Here is a 17,420-nt window from a genome sequence, read left to right as displayed (position 1 = left end):
ACAGCAGAGCAGCCCAGCCCAGCCCCTCTCACCAAGATGCCTGGCAACGCCCCTGGAGGCTGGCAACGCCTCCCTAGGGAGGCAGGACACACAGATTGAATACCTCAGAAGTAAAGAAATGAATTAGGGACTGTAACATTTACCTCTTCTTGAGGTGGGTTTGAATTAGACCTTGAAATTAATTTATGTTGGAGGAAATTAAAAACAGTTTCCTCTTTGGGGGGAAGTAGAGTAGCTTAAGCAGTAGATGCCCCTTTGGGTATCACCCCAGGGAACCTCCCTCACCCGGCTGACTGCTAATCAATAAAAAAGACAAAGAGGCAATGACTTGTTAAAGTTGCAAAAAGAAGTTATTTACTTACAATTCCATTAAGTGTATATTTACAGCATCTGATTAGAATCAGAGGTTCAGCTAACACTTAAAAATAGCAAGGCCCTGGAGCTGCCTCACCCTGCATGCCTTGTGCTCAAGATGGCCTGGGCATCAGAGCCCTGGTGTGCACATCTTAACAGATCAGTGGTCAGAGGACAAGAGGAAGTGCTCAGAGGAGAAGGGAAGGATAAAGGGTTAAGGCCACACCCCACAAGGATCACAGAGAGAACAGGTAGAAAGGTCAGAGTCACTGGGTCATAGCTTGACCCCTTCTGGACAACAGAGTTGCACGAACTCCAACAATTTCTGATACTGGTTTGGGAGAATTTTACTGCCATCACAAAATTCTGTACATAGACATCACCTTCTTCTTCAACTCATCTATCAGTGGAAAGAATAGCCAAAAGCTACCAAGGATGAAATGGGCAGAGAATGTGTCAAAAATGTGTCACTATCTTGCCTATGAAGTGCCATAAGAAAGGACAGTCCAGCTAAAAGATGACAAGATTTACCATGGCAATCACATCAAGCTGCAGTGTACATAGTGCTATAACCAGGATTGTCAGGTAAGGATAAGTAAGGACTATCAGGTAAACCACGATGGGTTTGTGAAATCTCCTGGTTTTAGAAGCAGGCTACCTCAGAATGCCAGATACCAGGGAGTGGCAACAAGACGCAGGTATCTGGTTGTCTTGTGCGCTCCCTGATGCATCTGGTGTGCCACTGTGAGATAAAGGAAGTTGGAATAGATGAGCCTTTGGGCTGATCCAGGAGGTTTCTTCTTATGACCTCCTTACTGACTGCTTTTACTGTACTTCTCACTCCTCATCCCATTTCCCTAAATATTAATATATTCTTCAATGCTCTGTTACTGTTGGAAAACAAAACAACACTTTGTCACACTGTATTTGTTCTCTATCTGATTTACTGCCAGAATGGCTTTACTTTCCTACCTTGAAACAGTCCACTGCAAACCTGGCTCCTGAAAACGTTTGGCCAGCACAATTTGCCAGAGAGTGGTGACACACAAAATGTCTGGGAATGTATCAATGGAAAACATAATCAAGAACTGGTGAGGGCTTGACAGGCAGCAGAGACAAGTTAAAAAGAGAACATGACAATGGATGACTGAAAACATGTGAAATAGTCCACATGAAGTTTGGCAGAGACTGGTTCTACTTTACAAAAAGACACAGCTTCTATGGAGCAATCACTAATCTATACACACAACATGGAAGAAGCCCTGTAGCACTGCAAGTTGCTGAATAACTTTAAGAATATATTAGAAATCTGGCTTGGAAAAAGGCATCTTAGAGAAAGACTTACCAAAAACATTCTGAGGATAGCCATTAAAAATAGAGAAGCAAGAAGTGGCTGACATAAAACAGCTTGAGAGCACTACATTCTTAACACCGTCACTGAATTCATCACACAGAGAAGTTCATAATAGAGAAGTTGCTATTAGAGTCATCAGCCAGGTGTGAAATCAGGGATGATAGGTTCCACCAGGTCATCAGGCAGGTGGAAATCAGGGATGATAGGTTCCCCAAAGATGAGCAGGACTTTAAAATAACGTTTGAGATTGAGACCCACAATTGTTTCCACTGGCTTCCAGCTATAGATTGTGCACGAGTTAGAAATGCATTTTTGAAGTTGGTTCCATAGGGATTTTCCCCTAGAAAATGCATTGCAAACCTGGCTCCTGAAAACGTTTGGACAGCACAATTTGCCAGAGAGTGGTGACACAAAATGTCTGGGAATGTATCAATGGAAAACATAATCAAGAACTGGTGAGGGCTTGACAGGCAGCAGAGACAAGTTAAAACGAGAACATGACAATGGATGACTGTACATTGTAAATGTAGTTCCTGCAGTCATTCTTCAAATTCCACTTTTATTATCAGTATATTAGTAGTGGTTTGCAGAGAAGGTGAATGTATGATACAAGAGTGACCTTCGCCCATTTATGACTTTCTAAAATCTCAGAAAATTCAAGTGAGCTAAACAGAGTGCCAACTACTCAGATACTCAAGGGCATATCTACACTGCAGCCTTAAGCAAATTAATAGGTACACTTTCTCCCCAGGGAAACCTGTGCACTGCAGTTCTATGAGGGAAGATATTTCCTCTAACAGAGAATTCTGTTACAATAATTTGCAGGATTCTTTGGGAGGAAACTGTGACAAGCTGGTTTAAAACCACTATAAGCTTAAAGTGTGGTGTATACCTTCTCTAGTCACACAGTACACACCACTGTTCCTCAGAGATGCTATTGGCAACAAATGCCTATACAGAGTGGCCAGCCTTTCAACCTAAGAGCTCCTGGACCTTTAACAAACTGAGGGAATTTCAGCAAGGTGCAGTTTGTCATCTCACAGATGACACTAATTAGTCTTAATGTGTGTGTTATTCTTAGATTAATACACTTTCAGGATGATCAGCACTGGGTTGTAATATTCCTTTTAAAACCAAAACAGACCTTTCCATAGTGCCTCTTAATACACACAGATGCATAACCCTGAGCCTGACTTTGGTTAAAAGTGAGTCTCAGATAGTCATGGAAAAGTTAGGTCTACATTTGATGCCTCAAGGACAGATCCTGTCATCCTTAATCACACTGGATGAATGGTATTTCTGTTTCAAATACACAGCTCCATATGATATCAAACTGTCAAAAGATATGAAGATCAAAACTGAATTTCTTCTTTCACCTTTATACATAACTCCATTAAAATGGAAATACTAGGGACAAAAGCTGCCAAGAACAGACTGTTAAAGAAAACCTAATCCTAAACCAAAACAAGACTATACTGTATAAACATGTTGATCTTCCTTTTTTCCAGAAAGTTCAGAATGCCCTGGCCTAAACAGACCTCCAAGTGCCTCTCATTCAGGTCTCCACTGGCTTAGCTTCACCAAGGTTAAAGCTTTAGGTGCTTCCAGAAGCTCACCAAACACTAACCAAGAATTTTGTCTCTTACAGGCTTACAAATTTTAACAGAATTACTTTAGTGCAGTGTTTCTCAAACTGTGGGTCAGGACAATTTCATGTGGGTCCCCATTCATTTCAAAAATTTATTTTTAATACTTTAGACTTGATGCTACCATGCTATGTGACTGCATTTGTGGAAATGTTACAGATCTGTACTTTTTAACAGGCTACTATGTATATGCTTTTAACAATGATAGTCAATGGGGCTTACTCCTGGGTATGTGTGGGTAGGATTGCAGCATACCATTGTTAAAAATTTTCCTGCTTGATGATGTCACTTCCGGTCATGACAATACTTCCAGTGGGTCCTGGAAAATTCTCATTCTAAAAAGTGGGTCCCAATGCTAAAAATGTGAGAACCACTGTTCTAGTGCAAATAAGTTGCAGGAGAGAGCTTCAGTCTTGTATAAACAATTCTCAGTGAAATTAATTCACATGAGTATGCACTAAGTATCTACAGCTATGAATTGTACTTTTTAAAAAGGCTGTTGCACATACTGTACATTAAAGTTTGAGCAACTTGTTATAAACCCAAGGTATCAACACATTTTAGGTCATGTGCATCACACTTCAAACAGTCAGAACAAAAGTGTAATTCTGTTTTCAATAGAACATAAAATCTGATTACACTTGATATTGTTATGGTTGCCACCACAATTGTAGTTACTCCTAAAACAGTATAGATACGTAAATCTTTCATCCATGTCCTTCATCTTAATGGTATATTTACATCATCAAAGGCACCCTAGGGACCTCAGATGCAATTACTGTTCGATGAATTGTGCCCAGTTGGCAAAACTTTGAAAGCCTATGGGCATAGTTCAGGATTTTACTTCTGTTGAGTTTAATTGCACTATTTATAAGTGTAATTTTATAATAAGCTTATAAGTTCAATTTACAAACATAAGCTGGCCTCTTTCTTCCTGCAGCAATCTGGAATTTTTTCCATAGGGGTTTGAATTCAATATTGCAATGAAAACAGGTACATTTATTACTTGTGATAAAATTTATCGAAGGATAGTGATACAGTTAAACTAATACACTTGACCTGCAAAGAATAAGACATGAACTTTATGGCAAAGTGGGATGAAATCATGAAAAAGAAATGGGGAGGGAAACAGAAAAGCTAGGACTTCTAGAACGCAAGATAGCTGAAACACAAGATGCACTATCATTTCTGTGATCTCGCCCCCCAGCATAACTAGAAGAACTTCACACAGCTGTAGCCTTAAGGATGATTATGGAGCCAGCTGCTACTGTTACTTGGCATCTGGGTCCCATGACAAACATGTCAGAAAAAGAAAAAGCATGGTGTGGTGTGATGGCCTGAATACAACCTCAGAGGTTCAGACATTTCTATGCACTTAAAAGAAGACAAGTATTATTTGGGCTGTAAAATCTTTTTTTAAATGGTCAGAAGAACTACAGCACACTTTAAGTACCAATGTGTGGGTTTTTCTCTTGAGGAGGGGATACTAGATAAGCTGCCACAGCAAATTGGGTTCAATTCCCTCCCACCCCCATACCTGAATCTGGGCATTCACAAAAAGGAAATCAATTTTAATTGTATATACATTACAAATTGTATTTTTATAATTGCAGTATGCCTTCATGTTGCCAAACACTGCAGGAGTCCCCAACATTCCTACAATCATAGGCTATGTTTCAAAAAGTTGTAAAAAGAAAAGACAGATGCCTTTAGAATTGTGAGATGCCTTTCATCTGTTAATAGTGTCTATTTCATTTGCTAAATTTAACATACCTTCCACCTAAAATCTATTTTTTTAATCAGAACGCTCTCTCTCTTTCTCTCATGATACAAGATGATCTATTTCAGAAGTAGGATTGCCCTGCCTATCCAGTTCTTCAGTTTCTGAGGCAATGCTTAGATAGCTGGCAAAGATCCAAAAAATCATTTATTTATGTTGAAAGACCATTCAGTTGAGAGAATCAGATTTATCCATTGCATAATCTCCTCCCAGAAGAATGACATTCATCAATAGAACTGAAGCATGAGGACAAGGTTATCTCAGGCCTTGTTGCACCTGACAATTGTTGCAATTCCCAAGATATTACATTTTACTTGAACATAGAAAATCCAAGATTAAATAGGACATCTGCTTTTTTTAAGGTTGCAAACTCAGTTTATCTAATTCTGGAAGATGGATAGGATGCTCAGAAACAGACCAGGCAGCTACACATGGAACTTCCATTTCCACTTGAGAAATGGTAGTGACAGAAGTCAACTAGCTGGTGTTCAATGTAGCTAGCGTGAGGCACACCAATTTTAAAAGAACCTCACATATAGTTTCACTAACCATCTAGTAATGGTCTGAAATCTCATTGGAAGCCAATTTATGAACAGAGCCATCAGGATTAAGCTGTTGTCCTTCCTGCCGAGGTCAATTAGAAATGCTTCAGAAGGAAGGAGCAACCCTGAAGCAGAGCATGCAGCAATATGCCCTGCTGAGATACGGACTCCTCAGTGGCTACTGTGGTGCCAAAACAGTATGTTTTATTGTGGATTCTAATGCACTGTATGGCCAGATACATGGAGATGATCAGTTGTTCTTTGTCCAGGGATTTAATAGTGCAGAAGCTTTGATTACCTTACCATGGGCTTCAGAAAATCATTCAAGATTTTCCCAATATATTTTTCTATCACAAGTTCTTTGAAAAATTCGTCCTTGAACCTGAAGGTAAGGAAGTGGAAAATAGTAGTTCTCAGCTTCTACATATTTTTGCTAAGAGCTCACAGAATCCATGTTAAGGGAATCATCTTCCCAGATAGAAAGTTTCAAGCTTCATCCTTGTCCTCCTTGCATTCAGAGGCTCCAACGAACCTGAAATTGTTCTTCTGTTCTTCCTTTACAGATAATTAGGTTTATATTGTAAAGATTCCATTTTCTCTTGCAGTGAAATGACTATGGAAAAGGTGGTTTGGATTTTTAAATCCAAGATTCTCAATTAAAACCTCTCTAATGTTCAGCAATTCTCTTCTAGGTTGGTTTTCTTTCTGTTCCCACTGCCACAATACCCTGTCTGGAAAAGCTGGAGCCTTCTGTAAGAATTCTGAGGTAGGAAAGTAGTGTTCAGTGTTTGTACAACTGCTACTATTTTAGGTAGTATAAATAAAAATGAGAATAAAATAATAGCTTGGGATTGACCAGTACTACATTTACTTGAGTGGTGATCAGGAGCAGTAATTCCCACTGGAAAAGCCAAGCATCACTCTGTTTAAAAAAAAAAAATCTCTAAGAAGCTCACCTGAGTTCTGGGTATCAAATGTAAGCTAATAATGACCAGCCTCTTTTCATTGTGGGAAGTGGGGCTTTGTTGCAACAAACTTAGCAAGATTTTGTACAAAGATAACCAAGTTGTCTAAAATAGCTCTATGAGCTAGTAATTTAAGACTTCAAGGTACCATAAGGTTACATATAAGTAAAACCAATTACCAGAATGGCAGAGCCAGGACCTAGTAATTAGATAAATATATACTTGGCAGAATCTCTCATTTTCAAAATTAGTTTTTTCAGAAATATGTTCAGCAATATGTTACCCCCTCCCCCAAAAATGATATATTGCTTGCTAGAATTCTGACAGTAGATCTGAAGTTCAAGGTAACTGGGTACACATATTTCTTCCTACTATTACCATGTGTTCCATTTGGGAAAATCAGACTGCTTTCCAAATGGATCTTTTTCATAACAAGAAATTAATTCAAGCCTCAGAAGTGCATATGATTTTAATGTTTGCAAAGCAGAATATACTACATAGAAATAGGGAGAAGGACAGTTTGTTTACCTGTACCACACCAGAACAATAGTTCTTGGTATGGTCATCTGGACAGACAGGCATCTATAGAGGAGTTATGTCCATGCTCAGAGTCAACCTCTGAAGCTTTCAACCTCTGAAGTTTTGTCAAGCGGTACAACCCCAGTGCACAGCTTTGTGCCTCAAGCAAAGGTAGAGCACCCAATCCCTGTGGTTCAAATATTACTTTGATGAGCATTCTAGCAGATGTTTTACAGAGTGAATCTGCTGCTTTGCTACCATGGAGGCTTCAAAATGGTGTGCACAGATTAGCTTCCATTCACTTTCCAGAAACCTGCTCCAAAACCATGCTGCCTTCTCCCATACCATGCACTGATATCCAGTTATATATGAGTGGAAACTGGCTATTTTTATGTACATGGCCAAACTGAAGGTTCTTTGACATGTTGTCCAGCTCCTGCCTTTGGAGTTCATGGGAGCCAAGAGAGCTTTCTTTTTACTACTAGATTTATGTTCTGTCATTAAGGAGTCCGATTTCAGGTGATTAAATAAGCAAAATGCTTTTGACTCTTACTTTTTCTGGTATGAAGAGATCAAAATTGTACTCTGTGAGATGCTATTTCTCTGTCAGGGAATGTAGGTGGCAAAAAATGCTGCTGCTGCCTTCATCATGCTGTCAAATTCAGGTCTCTCTCACAAATGCTTTCTGTCCAATAGTCATATATCAAAGCAACACACACAAAAGCAGTTAGGATTGTTAACACTGAGAAAGGAGGCTGCCAGGTTTGTGGTTTACAAATGAGACTCAGGTTTCAGGCTGTCTCAGAGGGAAACATACGTTGAGTGCAGCAGATCTGGGGAAAATTGGACCATAGTTGGTTGATATTCAACCCATATACAAAGGTCCATCATTAGAACTACATTATATATCATGTGCAGATTGTTGTGATCTCATGCTTGAAAAACTGCCCAGCATGACAAAATAATTTGTATATTAATTTGCATTTCTTGTCCTATTCCCAATGAATTTTAAATAGTTATGCTTGCCATCTCTTACAGAATGAAATACTCCCTCTTGAATTTGTTCTTTGCCAACTTAACAACAAGTTCACTAGAAAGGAAGAGCCTCATCATGTCCAATACAAATATTTATTACATAAGCATTCTGTGTGAATCAACAGAATAAGCCATACAAACTCCTTTGACATACAGATGAATGTATGTTTCCCACTGCAATCAAGCAACTGGGAAGCTCAATGAAGTATTCAGGCTGAAAGACAGGGCAGCCTCCATAAAGTGAGCTCAGCATCAGTGTTGACTTAAAAAAAAAAAAAAGAATTTAAGAAGTATAAAAACATACAGCCTGTTCTGCTTTTTTCTGTAATTTTTTCCAAATCTAAGGAGTGCATCAGTAGCTAAACTCTTGTTTAGAAGCCCTCTAATCCAGTGGTTCTGAAACTGGTGGGTCACAACCCACCAGTTCATATAACGCTTCCCCTGCCCCTTTAAGGAGCAAGGTAAGGGGAGGGAGGCAGCTGGGGGGCGAGGGGGTGTGCTTTGCACTTACTTCAAGAAGGCAGGGCTGCAGCAGGCTGCAGGAGGTGCACAGAGCCCTGTGCAGCGCTCCCCGAGGCATGGAACGTTCACTAAAAGCAGGTGCAAAACACTTCCATTTTGCAGGAGTGCGCCCGCTTTTAACGAACATTCCAAGCCTTGGGGAGCGCTGTGCAGGGCTGCGCGGGGCTCCCCGCACCTCCTGCAGCCTGCTGCAACCCTGCCTTCTTGAAGTAAGTGCAAAGCACACCCCCTCGCCCCTCTTAGTGAAGCGATCCTGGGGATCACGTTGCTGCCCTAGCCCCTCCCCCGCAAGAACTTACTGAGGGAGTAAAGCTCCCTCAAAGTTTGAGAACCTCTGCTCTAATCTGACTAAAGTAGTAGAGCACTAGAAAATTGATAGGCAGATGATTAGATAAGGAATGGCTTGCAATATTAGCATATAAAATTAGATTTTCTGAGTCATACCGGGAGAGCAACAGAAAGATGAAACAGCTGCAGATTTAGTTTTTAATGTACAACTTTTATGGAATTAAAAGTGAAGGCACTGAAAGAAAAAGGTGCCAGAATGGGGCAGTTGCCAAAGAATTCAGTGTCTGCGTTCATTATGTTACTTTCAGAACTTCCATGCTCCCTCCCTTACCCCACCTCTTCATATTCAGAATGGTAGACAGACTAGCACGATTAGAGAGAGTGGCAGAGGCCAACATAGCATTTATTGACAACTGTTCCATTCTGGTACCTTTTTCTTTCAATGCCTCCTCTTTCCATAGCCAGCTAGCACTCTTGTACTAGGACTAGACAATCACTACGGGCAGTTGCCATCTAAAATGCCATGAAGCAGTTTGCATCCACTGACAATACTTAACTATTCTAAACATTTTTATCATTGTGTAGACGAATTAATGAGAGTCATAAGGCTCAGATAAAAGTATTGATTTTCTACACATTACACAGGTTGCACAGAATAAGTTTTGGTTACAAAAATATATCATCTGTTTTTAAAACTATCCACTACACAGTTCTGAAAAGCACTCATTAATAGGGTGCATTAGGAACCATTGGTAAATTATTATTATTATTATTTTATTAATTTATACCTCGCCTTTTTGCCCAACAGGCACACAAGGCGGCTTACAATTTAAAAGTACAACATGAAAAAAATCATTAAAAACAATTTACAATAATTAAAAAATCTAAAAACAAACAAACCCCGTGGATTTTCATATAAAAAGCAAGAAGCAAGAATGCCAGCCATTGCATCAAAGTGAAATAATTTTGTCTCAGAATGTTATCACTCATTACTGACAAGTGCTTGGTGGTGCTGGAGACACTTTAATCACATGGTATGAAAAATACCTAACCCATCCCCTTCAATAGCTCAGTAACTTTAGCACTCTGCAGGATAACCAAGAAGAGACAAGCATTCTGCTTTGCCAGTTACAATAAGCTAATCAGAACAGGCAACAATTCACTACTTGCTTTACAACTATAATCTGCTCCTCCTAGTTCAGCCTTTTCCAAACTGCGGGTTGCTAGCCCATGTGACATGGATCGTGGGCTGGGCTTGCGTGTTCAAATGGCTCCCAGTAGAGTGGGTCGCCAGCCTGGCATGATCAAGAAGAGGCCTCCACAGCACCACCAGAAGCATCTGTATCCCACAACAGAGGATGAGGAGGGTCACACTGCTGATAAGATTGGAAACCATTGTCCAAGTTGATTCAGTAAAGACACTTTTAGTCTAGAGTTCCCAAAAGTAATACTATGAAGTTAAAAACTGCCATTTTTAGTAATGTCTACTTCCTCACCAGACCACATTGCTCTAAGTGCAGTCCCTTATTCCTTCCATAACTCAATAGTTTTAGTAATTTTTTTTTTCTCTTTCTGACATGCAGCAGCAACTAGAGATGTGAAGGCATGAAAAAAACCCAAAAAAATTTAGAAAACACACTCCCCTCCACATAAGTCTATGTGCCTGGAGAGAGACTGATTGATGGATTGTCTGCCTAATGATTCTGCCTTACATCACAAAGGTAAGGCTGTTTTTAAATCACCTAGCAAAGGGATATTGTTTTCTAAATAGATTTGCTTTAATGCGATGCTTGTCATCCATGTGAGTTCTGGGAATGGAACCCTTGCAAATAATAAGACTCAACCTGTAGTCTGAACCCGAGTGGTGGGCTTCTGGACCAGGAGAACCTTGGTCTTATCAGGATTTAATGTCAGCTTGTTTGCCCACATCCAGCTCCCAATCTCTTAATTTTACTTTTAAATTTAATATATATGAGAAACAATAAAATTTTATATGCTGAGTTATAAATAATGCAGCTGCTAAAGCAGTAAAATAAGTTTAGGCTTGATATGAAAATAACTATTGCATATATTTCAATTTTCCCCAAAATTTCCATTTTTGTCCAAAAAACATGAGTTCTCCCTCATGGCTTTGCAGTTTCCAGAAACATTATATATGTAGCAGCAACATCTCCAATACAAGCTTCAGCCAAAAAACAACTACAAGGTGGATAGTAATACAAAAAGAAAACCTGATAGTGAACTCTGTACAGGTTTTCAACAAGAAAATTTGCTGGGAAGCAAAACACCACAGAATATTTTTAAGTAGGTCAGCCTAAATGTTTGAAATATTATTTTGGCACTTTAAACCACATCAGCCCCAAAGAGCTTCTTTCTTGAGCTGCATGAAAATCAATACTAATCTTTGCTAGACGACATAGCAATAGACAGAATGTTAAATAAAGGACTAAACATGGATGCACACCACAAAATCAGGCACTGGAACTGCTGATGTTATCTGTCACACCAGAATGCCCTAATCCAGTGTTTTTCAAACTGTGGGTTGGAACCCACTAGGTGAGTCACAAGTCAATTTCAGGCGGGTCTCTATTCATTTCAATGTGTATTTCAAATGCGACTATTCTTCTATGTGACTATGACTAAGCAATAGCACTTTTGTTAACCCCAGGAATCCATCTCTGCCTAAATCAAACCTCTTGTTGCCTCCTAGAAGATCATCTTGGGGCCATCTTGAGCTGAGCACCAGCCATTTAGCCCAAGAAATCTTGTGCTTTCCTTTGTATGAGCAGGTATACCTGAGAGACCTTGGCCCTTTCTAATTTGCCTGCAGGCTCTGGGACTCCTTGTATCAGGACCTTTGTGTACTTGTGTAAGGTCCCAGTACCCCCTATGTGTGCCTCCACTCTCATTTTGCCTCCTCCGAAATGACAACTTGGACAGGAATCCAGATGCTTATTTGGATCTACTCTCAGATCAGCTCCCAAATCTCCTTGTGAATAGTGCCCCCATTCCAATCCAAAAACTCCTCAGCAGACCAAAACAGAATACTTTGCTGTCCTGCTTACTGTAAATAATCCCTTCAAACTTTTTACTGCTTTGCTGCAGTCTGGGCTATGGTTTCTTTCCCTTCCTGGTACCGATACATTGGCTTTGCCAGCAGCAATGCCAGCTGGCACCTGGAGAGGAGGTGACGTGATTTCACCTTCACTTCACATACACCCAACGAGAGCGGAATGGCTCTGATTTAGAGCCAGGTGGATGGGAGGACCCAACAGTGTTCCATTTGCCACTCCAAACACTTGGGTGGGAGGTGCTGTGCATCCCCACTGTGGAGAGCATGGCGCACCTCTACATCAACATGGGGAGGCAGCCTGCCCCTCCCACACCGGGCTAGCTACACCACTGGGTTTTGAATACCACAGTCAATAGCCTCGGGTCTCCTGCAAAATGGAAATGCTTTGCGCAAGCTTTTACCAACGATTCCAAGCCTCAGGGAGGGCTGCAGAGGGCTCTGCAGGGCTCCCCGAACCTCCTGCAGCCCTACTTACATAAAGTAAGTAGAAAGCACCCCCTTTGCCCCCCCATAGGAACACGATCCTGGGGATCACTTCCCTGCCTCTCCCTTTCCCCCACCCCTTAAAGGGACAGGGGAAACTTTACATGAACTGGTGGGTCACAACCCACCAGTTTGAGAACCACTGGCCTAGAGGATCTTAGGAAGTTTCATCCAGGCTGGTGAATAGCATAAAATTGAGCTCAAACTGAACTCAGGTCCTGTGACATCACCATCAGAAACTGAAGGACAACCTAAAAAAAAATCTAGTTTAATACATTTTAAAATCCTTTGCCATCCTCTACACCAGGGGTGCCCAAACCCCGGCCCGGGGGCCACTTGCGGCCCTCGGGGACTCCCAATGCGGCCCGCGGGGAGCCCCCAGTCTCCAATGAGACTCTGGCCCTCCAGAGACTTGCTGGAGCCCATGCTTGCCCAATGCGAGTGCTTACAGCATGAGGGTGACTGTTCAACCTCTCACATGAGCTGTGGGATGAGGGCTCCCTCCACTACTTGCTGTTTCACATTTGTGATGCAGCAGTGGCAACAAAAGAAAGACCAGCCTCGCTTTGTGCAAGGCCTTTTATAGGCCTTGAGCTATTGCAAGACCTTCATTCATTCATAGAAGTTCGATCTCTAATATATTAATTTATGTAAATTTATTCAAATTGGAAATGTAAATTAATTCTTTTTTCCCCGGCCCCCAACACAGTGCTAGAGAGATGATGTGGCCCTCTTGCCAAAAAGTTTGGACACCCCTGCTCTACACATACAGATTTAGAAAGCACAAGCTTGTTTAAAACTATGTCTAGGCAGGTTCTTTTTTAAAAAAGTTTCACAAGAATCCTATTAGGGCTTGCTTACTGTCACACCAATGTACTGTTCCCTTTTGGCTTGTCATAACTGTCATAACATTGTACAGACCAAATAATTTGTGTCCACTGCATATTACATACAGAACATTCCCTTCTCTCTCATAGTTTGAATGCATCTTCTCAGTAGATGGAAGCTAAAGGTCACCTACTGCTTACCTATATGCCAGGTGCCTTACTGAACAGGTTGGTGTCCTCTGGTTCTTAAAACAGCAACTCCTCAACAATCTGCCTTGTCTGTCTCCCACGCCAAAAATCTAATTATGAACCTATATTGTGTTTTAAAACAAATAAAGCAATACAGGTTGAGACTCATTATTCGCGAGGGTTTCTCATGAATTTCTGGCATTCCTCGCGAATTTCCTTGAGTTCCTGACATTAATGACTGTTTTCCTTTAATTTAAAGGGTACTTCTCATCAGTGTTGAGGTAGAAAAATCTGTGAATTCTCACCCCCTGAAAAATCCATGGATAATTAGGTTATACCTGTAATCCCAGGTTATACCTGTATTCCCAGAACTCACATGGATGGCAAAAAACGACTAAAGCAAATCAATTTAAAAAACAAAGTCCCTTTGCTCCAGTGATTTAAAAACAGCCTTGTTGACCTTTTGTAATGCACACAGAGGCCATCAGTCTCTCTTCAGGTGCTTAGGCTTCACTAGGAGGCAGCAATCCCTCCCTTCACCAGGAGCCCCAGCAAGGGGGAGAGAATGGAGAAGGTGATAATCACTGCCATTTAGCCTTCTTTCAGTGCTCAGGAGGAAGGGAGAAGTGAAGACTGCATCGAATGATTGATGGTCAGCCAGCTGCCCTCTCTGGCATTATTAAATGACTGTTTTCTTTTAATTTAAAGGATACTTCTCATCTGTGAACCCCCCCCCCCGAAAAATCCATGGATAATTAGGTTATACCTGTAATCACTTGCTTGACTGTCTCTCTGCAACAGTAAAATGCTGTTTTTAAAACTGTGATTTTAAAGGGGTGCATTTTTCCCCATCTCCAGGTATCAGTACATTCCTTCTCATTTGCAGGGATCATTCATGTTGAGTAAAATCCATGTATAAAAAACCAGTGCATAACAAGACTGGACCTGTATATTGCCTGTGCTACTCCCACTACTGTTCTCATTTACAGTCTTCAGTCTCATACAGAAAAGCAGGCGAAAATAAAGTGTCATCTCTTGTAGTTAAAAGCAGTGACCTAAACAAGTAGCCTCTATAAGTGAAGCAACTCACCACTTGCCCAACTGTCTCTCTTAGGAGCATTCTTCCCTTCTACACTTGTGAGTGTAGCTAATCATTGAGCCACAAATAAAGTGGCTCTGCAAGCTCTCTTTAAAGGGGTGCAAACCAATAAAACTCAGAGGATGTGAAGAAAGGAACACAGAAGGTGTCATTGCTGACGCACTCTGCTGGGCTTCTCCTCTTAGGAATATCTACAGCAACAACTACAAAGAGGAACATGAGAGGTGCAGAGGCCACATGAATGCAGAGATCCAACAGCAACAGCCAGAAACAAGTGAGCACACCCTTCAAAGTTGTGCACCCTGGATATTCATACAATTTGGGTCAATTGTTCTTGACTTTTCTATAATTAAGAAGTCTATCCCTTTCAGCAGAACTATTGCTATCTCTGTCCTTAGAAAATAGAAATACTGCTTGATATGGCTAGTGCCATTAAAGCACAAGGAGGAAGCAGATTACCACCATGAGAAAGGTCCTTCCAACACACAGATCATCAGTATACTGGTCTGACTCAGTCTTTATAACACACAGAATTACAGCCCAATCCTGAGCTGCCTGCAGAATGCCTGCCGCAGTATCCTGCGTGCAACCAGGTATCCTGCAGCTTTTGTCCCCTTCCCTTGGGTAAGGGAAGTAGCCCAGCAATGGGGCTACTCGATTCTATGGCAGCTATGGAATTGGAAAGTCCCATGTCGGACCACGCAGTCCCACAAAGGGCTCAGGATCAAGAGCCGAGCTCTACTGGTCCCACTCTCCTCCCGCCCCACTCCCTCGCACTGGGTTCACAGTAAGGGCTCACAAATGTGCCTTGCAGCACATTTGTGAAAGTGCATGCCGGCAGTGAGCAGGCACGCATAAGTCCGAATCAGGCCCTTAATTTCCCAGTAAAATGTTTCAGCCAGCAAAGGAGAGTGCGGCTGGTGTTGGTTCACATATTTACTCCTGCAGTGCATTTCCAAGAAACAAATCAAAGAATTGAGTAATCATAGATTACTGAATCCCTATCTCCAAAAATCTGAGTTAAAGTATGCAACTTTCTTAAAAAAAATCTATAGGAAGGTCTGTCACAAAGCCCAAAACACAATTCCAAGAGATAAAAGATATCAAGCACTAACAGTCCGATTTAAAGACTTCCACATGGGGAAAAAACTACTGTAGATACTTGCCCATAAGGTGAGAAATTTGTGCCCAAAAATCACAGGTGAATTGCCCCCTCAACTTATCTGTGCAACCATGCAGGCAGATGGAGGGGGTGAGGGCGCCATCAGTATTGGCCCAGGTCAAGGGGGGGCTCTGAAGGAGGATGGGCAGCAGCGCCTCCTCTGGGCCTTGTTTGAGGTTCCTGGCAGCTGCACCTTCTACTTGCCTGAGCCCAGCCGGTCCCTCCCATTGTGCCAGAAGCCAAAGGAGACAGGGCAGCGGCAGGGAAGCCTGCTGACCCAATGCTCCCCCACAACCTCCCAGAGCTGCACCTGGCTGGTCCCCCCATTGTGCCAGGAACCGGAGGAGCCCGAAAGAGGCAGGGCAGTGGGGAAGCAGCCTGCCGGCCCGGCGCTTTCCTGCGCCCACCACGTGCACTCACCACAGTTCTGCTACCCACAGGGGCAGGGAGCGGAGTGGGGGATGTCCTGGCAGCTGCTGCAGGACCGACCAAGGGCAGGGAGCATGCGGCTGTGGTGGGCAAGAAGGGAGGGAGCTGGGGAGCACCTGGCAAGGAGTGGGCAGCGCAGGATGCTCCCCGCGCGCTCCCCACCCTCTGGCGGTCTGGTGGTGGCAGTAGCCAAGACGTCATCATTCCGCCCTCTGCCCCCACAGGTGGCGGGACTGCAGTTAGTGCGTGTGGTAGGCTCTGAACCCCACACAAGGCCTAGAGGAGGCACCGCTGCCCTTCCTCCTGCAGAGTCTACTTCTGAGTAAACAGGGTTGTAACTATGTGCAGCAGCACTTGCCCAGTACCTCCTTGTTGCTTGTGTCTCTGATGTGAATTAAATTGCACACTCTCAGTTATGTGTTATATGTTGTGTGTTATATTCAGAGCCTCTGGCTTAATACACTAGGCACCTTAAAGGACAATTTGATTAATGGTTCTACTGCTATGCTGTTTACAGTGCACTTAGAGCCCAATTTTATGCTTATCTACTCAGAAGTAAGTACTATTAAAGTCAATGGTGCTTACTCCCAGTAAAGTGTGGATGGAATTGTGGCCTTACCCTGTTTACAAAAAGCTTGTGAAGAATACAATTTTAAAAGTTAATGAATAAAAATATATCTTATGATCTATGAGATAGATCATAATTTTTAATAAATTTGAGGCTGATTTTAATATTGTCTTTACTGTGCTATGTATATACATGTGTATATGAAATGTGTGTGGTTCTTGAAAGACAGAACCTTTCTGTGATTGTAAAAATTGGGGATTTAGAAACAGCCTGCCTATGTAAACTGCCTTGAATAAAGTCAGAGGAGTAATCCGATGACCAGAAAGGCGGTATATAAATACCTAGTTATTATTATTATTATTATTATACTATGTATGTATACTGTGTTTTTAATACTTTATTTTTAATAAATTAGAGACTATAGTTCTTAGGTAACAATTACAGGTAGGTTATTTTTCGGGATCTGGGTTCATGTAAAATCAGACAAAATTAGTCAAATATCCCCCTAAGTTTAAATATCTGACTTATCTGAGGGTCATAGAAAATTCCATGATTTTTGGCTCAAAACCTGCTCTTGACTTTTCT

At 41.7% G+C, this 17,420-nt stretch overlaps 1 protein-coding gene across 2 annotated transcripts in view; it reads right to left on the bottom strand.

Moving 5' to 3' along the window:
• Window positions 1-17,420, bottom strand: part of ZBED1 (zinc finger BED-type containing 1) — a 133,122-nt gene that overhangs the window by 74,353 nt on the left and 41,349 nt on the right. The window lies entirely within an intron of this gene.

This window comes from Tiliqua scincoides, chromosome 3 (assembly GCF_035046505.1).
Source record: "Tiliqua scincoides isolate rTilSci1 chromosome 3, rTilSci1.hap2, whole genome shotgun sequence".
Lineage (NCBI taxonomy): Eukaryota > Metazoa > Chordata > Lepidosauria > Squamata > Scincidae > Tiliqua > Tiliqua scincoides.
Note: the sequence above shows the minus strand (reverse complement) of the source record. Positions and strands in the feature narration are given on the sequence as shown.